We start from the raw sequence: 7,941 nt of genomic DNA on the forward strand, positions 1-7,941 counted from the left end.
CTCGGGTCCTCTACCAGAGGCCTGGGAGCTTGAGAGTTCTGCGCAGTATCTTTGCTGTTCCCAGTACTGCACTTTTCTGGACTGAGATGTCCGTTGTTTTTCCCGGTATCTGTTGTAGCCACTCTTCTAGTTTGGGGGTTACAGCCCCGAGTGCTCCGATCACCACAGGCACCACTGATGCCTTTACTTTCCAGGCTCTCTCCAGCTCTTCCTTGAGCCCCTGGTATTTCTCTAGCTTCTCGTGTTCCTTTTTCCTGATATTACCATCGCTTGGTATTGCGATGTCAACCACCACGGCTCTGCTCTGTTTCTTATCCACCACCACTATGTCTGGTTGGTTCGCCATCACCATTCTGTCAGTCTGTATCTGGAAGTCCCACAGGATCTTGGCTCGGTCATTCTCCACAACCTTTGGAGGTGTTTCCCACCTTGATCCTGGGGTCTCCAGCCCGTACTCTGCACAGATGTTTCTGTACACTATGCCCGCCACTTGGTTATGTCGCTCCATGTATGCTTTCCCTGCCAGCATCTTACACCCCGCAGTTATGTGCTGGACTGTCTCAGGAGCCTCTTTGCACAGTCTACACCGTGGGCTCTTGTCTGGTGTGGTAGATCTGGGCCTCTATTGCTCGAGTGCCCAGGGCCTGCTCCTGAGCAGCCAGGATCAGTGCCTCTGTGCTGTCCTTCAGACCAGCCCTCTCAAGCCATTGGTAGGATTTCTTGATATCAGCCACTTCAGTTATGTTCCGGTGGTACGCCCCATGTAGGGGTTTGTCCTGCCATGATGGTCCCTCCAGCACCTCTTCCTCTGGACCCCACTGTCTGAGACATTCTCTGAGCACCTCATCTGCCGGGGCCTTGTCCTTGATGTACTCAAGGAGCTTGGATGTTTCATCCTGGACAGTGGTTCCCACACTCACTAGTCCTCGGCCCCCTTCCTTCCGGCCTGCGTACAGTCTCAGGGTGCTGGATTTGGGATGGAACCCTCCATGCATGGTCAGGAGCTTTCGTGTCTTAACATCTGTGGTCTGTATCTCCTCCTTTGGCCAGCTTACAATCCCTGCAGGGTATCTGATCACTGGCAGGGCGTAGCTGTTGATTGCCTGCACCTTGTTCTTGCCATTGAGCTGGCTTCTAAGGACTTGCCTCACTCTTTGCAGGTATTTGGCCGTAGCCGCTTTCCTTGTTGCCTCTTCGAGGTTGCCACTTGCTTGTGGGATACCAAGGTACTTGTAACTGTCCTCAACGTCTGCTATTGTTCCCTCTGGGAGTGACACCCCCTCTGTGTGGACTACCTTCCCTCTCTTTGTCACCATCCTGCTACATTTCTCAAGCCCGAATGACATCCCGATGTCTGTACTGTAGATCCTTGTGGTGTGGATCAGTGAGTCGATGTCTCGCTCACTCTTAGCGTACAGCTTGATGTCATCCATGTAGAGGAGGTGACTGATGGTGGCCCCGTTTCTGAGTCGGTATCCATAGCCAGTGCGGTCGATTATTTGGCTGAGAGGGTTCAGGCCTATGCAGAACAGTAGTGGGGACAGTGAGTCTCCTTGGTATATGCCACATTTGATGGACACATGTGCAAGTGGCTTCCCCTTGGCTTCAAGGGTGGTTTTCCACAACCGCATCGAGTTCGCAATGAACGCCCTTAGAGTCCTGTTGATATTGTACAGCTTCAAGCACTCAGTGATCCATGTGTGTGGCATTGAGTCGTAGGCTTTCTTGTAATCAATCCAGGCAGTGCACAGGTTGGTCTTACGGGTTCTGCAATCGCGGGCGACTGTTCGGTCAACCAGGAGTTGGTGTTTGGCTCCCCTGGTGTTTTTGCCGATACCCTTCTGTGCTGCGCTCATGTATTGATTCATGTGCCCACTTATCTTAGCCGCAATGATGCCTGACATGAGCTTCCATGTTGTGGAGAGACAGGTTATTGGCCGATAGTTGGATGGGACTGCACCCTTTGAGGGATCCTTCAGGATCAGGATCGTACGCCCTTGGGTTAACCATTCAGGGTGAGTCCCATCCCTTAGCAGCTGGTTCATTTGTGCTGCCATGTGCTGCCAGGCGCTCGTGGAGGGCAGTGAGCTTCTTTAGCCAGTACGCATGGATCATGTCCGGGCCCGGTGCGGTCCAATTTTTCATACCTGAGACTCTTCCCTGGATGTCTGCCACTGTGATGGTGACTGGATTCTGTTCAGGGAGGTTGCTGTGGTCTTCTCTCAGATCCACCAGCCACTGTGCATCGGTGTTATGTGATGCCTCCCTTTCCCATATGCCTTTCCAGTACCTCTCAGTCTCCAGCCTTGGTGGGTATGCTCTGCTGTTATTACCCTGCCACTGAGCGTACACTTTCGCCGGTTGTGTTGCGAACAGCCGGTTTATTCGTCTGGCCTCGTTATCTCGTGTGTACCTCTTTAGACGGCTGGCCAAGGCTTGGAGCCTTTGTTTGGCAGTTTCGAGTGCTTCAGGTATGGGCAACTGGTTGTACCTCTTGGGCACTTGCTTTTTCATTGCACCTTTCTTTAAATTTTAGTTGAGTTACTTACTTTGTTCATCTGTGCTCTGTGTTTTGTTGGTTCTCAAACATCTTCCTTTTTTCTGAACCATCAGATAGAACGTTCATGAACTTCCCCACAGCTCCAGCAGAGCTCTGGACGTCACTCTGTGTTTGCAGACGACTCTGAAACAAACACATTCAAATCTAATACAACTGTCCCACTCTTGTAGATGGACAGTCAAATACATTTTGTTTCATGGAAACAGTCCTTACATTAACTCTAATTTCAAATAAAACACCACAAACATGTTTTAACAATGACGACATTCTAGTCCAGAGAAGCACATAGAATCTTTGAAAAGTCTCACCTCCAGATCAGCTCTGATAATCCTCCTGCTCCACACTGTGTGTCCTCTGCTCTTGTATCTGTCCCGTGTCCTGTTACATTTGAATTTTCCCTCCAAAAGTTTTGGGGAGGAGAATTCCAGAGGGAGGAGCCTCACCACAGATTATAATAAAGTCATGTTTCCTCAACCTGATTAAAACCTGCAGGTCTCACATCGACCACAATCAAGTGACCTTTGTAAGATTTAAACATGCTGGACAGAGAAACGTAAAAAAGTCATGTTATTGTTGTCAAATTAGTTTTTGCAATTTGAGCAACCCCCCTCAGACCATTTTTTCAGTGCAGTTACAGTTTGCAGGACATAAGGGCCACAGTGTACCTTTGGCTAGTTGGATAGATGAGGGTTTGAGTTTATTGACAATATTTGTTAGAAAGGGTAATGAAACTGGTTTGAACTGTTGTAAAACAGCAGGGCAGTGTATGGTTATTGAGGGATTAGGAAAACTGCTTGAAATGCTGGCCCTAATGGCAGCCACTTTCTCACTAAAGTAGTTCAAAAATCTCTCACAAGTCTCCCAGGAAGATTCTAAAATGGTGGATTGGAAAGGATTCAATACAGAGTCTGTTGTTTTAAAAAGCACCCTGGGCTTATTAAGATTTTGAGAAACTCTTTCTGAAAAGTATTTTTTTTTTTTTTTTTGGAATTAACATTTTTTGATCATTTCACCAACGATTACAAAGAATCTGATAAGACACCTGGAGTCTGTCTTTTTTCCATTTACGCACATACTATCATTGAGCCAAGACTCCGACTTTAACCTGGGACACACAGCTCTTTGCAGGACAATGACATCCCACACATTGGTACAAGCAGATAAAAAATGCAATGTCAACTGTTCAGTGTTTAAACCCCCTAGATCCACTGTCTGACTGAACAACAGTGTCAAAAAGAGGTGAGAAAAAAGCTGCAGAATTGGACTTGAAAGCTCGATTATAGCGCACCTGTCTCATTCATTTACACTGATATCAAACATTTTAGGAGTGTGATCAGAGATTAAAGCATCAAACACACACATATCACCCACACACACATTATCAGTAGGAAGGCCGTACAGTTTAAAAGCATCAAGTAGTTCTGAAAACGGGCAACAAACATGTATATTAAAATCTCCAACAATTAAAAACTTGTCATATGAAGTACAAATGTCAGCCAGAAAGTCAGAAAAGTCCTTTATAAAGTCTTGTGCTTGGGCAGGTGGTATATTATTGCGCACAGAAGCAGATTACACACACCCAGTTCAAAGCAACTCAGTTTGAAGGAGTTGTGCGGTGGCAGCGACAGAGTCTAACTGTAAAGATTCCTTTAATATTGTGGCAATGCCACCACCATGACCTGATGCTCTTGGTGAGTTAATACAAGTACAGCCAGGAGGGACCAGTTCAGAAGAGACAGCACAGAACTTGGTTATTTTGAACTATTTGCAGTGGTTTGGTGGTGAGTAATTCCTCAATTATTTTATCCTAAGGAAGAAAGGAGGAGGAAGAGGAGCAGAGGAGCAGAAGAGGAGAAGCAGAGGAAAGGAGGAGGACTAGAGGAGGACTGGAGGAGGAGCGCAGTAGGGGTGAAGGAGCAGACACATGCAGAGTTATTGGACACAGTGACATTATTATGGAGAAGACAGCAGGTGCATGACATTATTACAGCCTGGTCCTGCCCTGTCAGATCCCTGCACCTGTCTTACCACAGTCAGGTGCACCCTGTCACATTTGCCTTTTCAGAGGCTGTAGAGCACATTTAGACCAACTATGCAATCTTGCCTTAGAAGTGAAAGAATGTTAAAAGTACACTGTGTGGGGGCTTCTCCTGTCTACATGATACGATTCCAGACATGAGCTCAGTGTTCAACAGATGCTGTGGTCAGGACAGACCCAGGACATTTTGCCCCATTCAAGGAACTGTGCCTAAACTAAAAAAGTTTAAGACATTGTGGGAAAACTGTAAGAGATATCAATGCCAAGTAGGGCTTGTAGACCTGTCCAAAATACTCTTGGAATCTTGTTTATTAGGTTCTATGCCAAAGTTTTAAGCGTTTTCATTTTTTATTGTTCTAAATGCACATAGACCTAACCTAACCCCTAACCCTACCCTAAACCCTAACTCTCTGTCCTCTTTTCCTCTATCCTCTCCTCCCCCTCTCTCCTTTCTCCCTTGCTGTCCTCTGAGGACACAGGATCTTGAGCAGCTGAGGCAGAGGCGTGTGCGTCTGTTGGGGGACTGCGTCCTCTTGCTGCCTTTCTAAGCTACGAGGGGGCTTTCAGCTGGGACTTCGGAGACGAAATGTCTACCAGAGATGGGTGGAGGACATTGTACAGAGAGGCATCCCTCTGAGCCTTTCAAAGTGGAGTTTCTACTGACGGACAAGGCCGGAGATCAGACAGTGAGGGACCAAAACCCCAACATTTAGAACCCTGCAACTATTACAAATACTTATGACTGAACAGTTTGTTTCCATCTGAGGTAACTGATGTACAGAAATAAATAATACAGTGTAATTACATTCAGTCAGTGATAACAATTCATACCGTCCACTCTGTGACCTAGACACACTCACAAACACCACACTGACAAAGAAAAGCATTAGCTATTTACAAAAAGCATTCATTTCATCTAATAAAATACTTATTAAGGTTGCACTGTGTAACTTTTTGGTTGGTGGTCCATCAGTGTGAATTTGTTTTGAATGTTCTGCAGTATGATATTAAACAAAGGGAGGCACATTGGATTCATACCCTCCAAACTTTAGCTCCAGAAGGTTTTAATGATGACTTTAATTTAAGCCCTTTCTTGTAAGTTTCAGGTGATTATTATGTTACTTGTCTCTGTTGGATGTTGGACTGTACATGGGCTGGATTAAAAGATCTGTTGCATATATATAGATATGTTTAAAGTAGACGCTCATGGTCCCCTCCAAATGTCATGTCTATGGTGATTAAAAGGACATTGTGGGGACGCTTCTCATGTCAAAATGAGTTTTCAGGTGTGAGTGCGCTGTAGAACACAGTGCTGTGGTCAGGACAGTCCCATGACTTTTGACACCTTTCAATACATAGTGCCTAAACAAAATTGGAAAAACTACTAAAGAGATATCAATGGCACTTTTGCTGTGCAAGTAGGGCTTGCAGATCTGTACAAAATGGTTATATCAGGTTCTATGCCAAAGTTATAAGTGTTTATTTTTATTGCTCCAAATGCATTTTTCTGTGACTGTAAAGCACTTTTAGACCAAGTATGCAATCCTACCTTAGAAGTGAAAAAATGTCCAAACCTTTGTCCTTTGAAGTTGAAACAATCAGCTGGTCTGTTCTCCCAACATAAGAAAAGAACAAAAATCGAGAAACACTGATAATCCGTGATGAGTTATTGCAAAATGTGCATTGTCCATCAAGAGCAATTCAGCTGGCAGTTTGAAAAGTTATTGCAGTTAGTGTAGCTCGAGTAGGTGGAAGAGTGACAGTGACAGGGACAGTGACAGGGACAGGGACAGGGACAGGGACAGGGACAGGCCTCCTACCAGACTGGAGATTCATTCACAGGACGTCTCTTAGTTCTCCATCAAATTTGACCCAGCATTTGGGCACCTGGCCCGTGTACACATTAAAAACGTCTTAGAACAGACATGTCAAACTCAGGCCCGGGGGCCCATGATATAATTATATTTGACTCGGAAGATATCAAATACAGTCGTGGAAAAATTGTTGGTACCCCTCTACTAATGAAAGAAAAATAAAAAAATTTCACTGAAATAAATGAAACTAAGAAAAGCAATAATAAATTTAAAAAAAATCCTGAAAAATAACCAATGAAAATCAGACACTGTTTTTGAACTGTTGGTCAACTTAATTATTTTAAAAACAAACTAATGAAACTGTCCTGGGCAAAAATGATGGTACCTGTAGAAAAGATTGTAAGTAACTGAACAACAGGGACATGTTAAACTTTGGTGTGTCTCTAATCTGCATCACAGGTTCTTCAAACTTGTCCTCAGTCAGTCTGTCTGTTTAAAGGGAGACATGTGTCATTGTGCTGTTTGGAGACATGATGGACACAACACTGAACATGGACCAGAGAAAGAGAAGAAGAGAACTGTGTCAGGAGACTAGAAAGAAAATGATAGACAAGCAGGTTAAATATAAAGACAATAAGACCATCTCCAAGCAGCTTGATGTTCCTGTGATTACAGTTACACATGTTCTTCAGAAGTTTAAGGTCCACAGGGCTGAAGCCAACCTCCCTGGACGCGACTGCAAGAGGAAAACTGATGACAAATTGAAGCGCAGCACTGCATCGGCATCAGCTGAACATTATTGATTGGTAAAGTATTAACAAACACTAGTAGTTCAACTTATTATATCGTGTTCACTGCAGTGTAGAACAATGAGCTTATGCTGTCACTTTTGTTTAGGTGTTCATGTGGGAATTGTCAGATGATGCGGGTCGAGGTGGGGTGAAGGCGGTGTGTCATAGGTGTATCTGCCGCATCATCGTTGTAGCAGCTTTAGTTTGTTGTCACATGGGAGGGTGGCAGATATATGCTGCAATTTGTTAAAAAAAACCGCCAAATTAAACCAAAATAAAAAACACTTCGGCGACAAACACAAGACCCACACATCACTCTTAGAAGGTAGAAAGCTCTGAAAAGTTGATTTTGCATGAGATGGGCCCTTTAAGAAAGAAGCCAGCTACTGGTGTCAGCCTACTCAAAACAAAGCATTGCAATTGATAACCTCCCGGACTTTCCAGGTCTCCGTATTGATGACAAGCAAACCCAGAATGAGAACCAAAAGAACTGTGAACGCTGAAGCCTCTGAGCATCCTCTCCTCGCTGGTGCTCCAGTCCTCCTGCTCTCTGTTTGGGTTGACAGGAGCTTCTTCAACCACCCTTTTTTTCCTTTTTCCATCACAAACTGTTTTTCCACTTGTGCTTATTTCATCTGGGTACAGTGAACTGAACTCTTGCATTCAAAGGACATTTGTACACAACCTTACAATGAACATTTGCATTTCTACGCACTTCCTGATCTTATCGGGGTGAAT

Source organism: Boleophthalmus pectinirostris, unplaced genomic scaffold, assembly GCF_026225935.1.
Source record: "Boleophthalmus pectinirostris isolate CB_2022bp ecotype Guang Dong unplaced genomic scaffold, ASM2622593v1 HiC_scaffold_4, whole genome shotgun sequence".
NCBI classification, from domain to species: domain Eukaryota; kingdom Metazoa; phylum Chordata; class Actinopteri; order Gobiiformes; family Gobiidae; genus Boleophthalmus; species Boleophthalmus pectinirostris.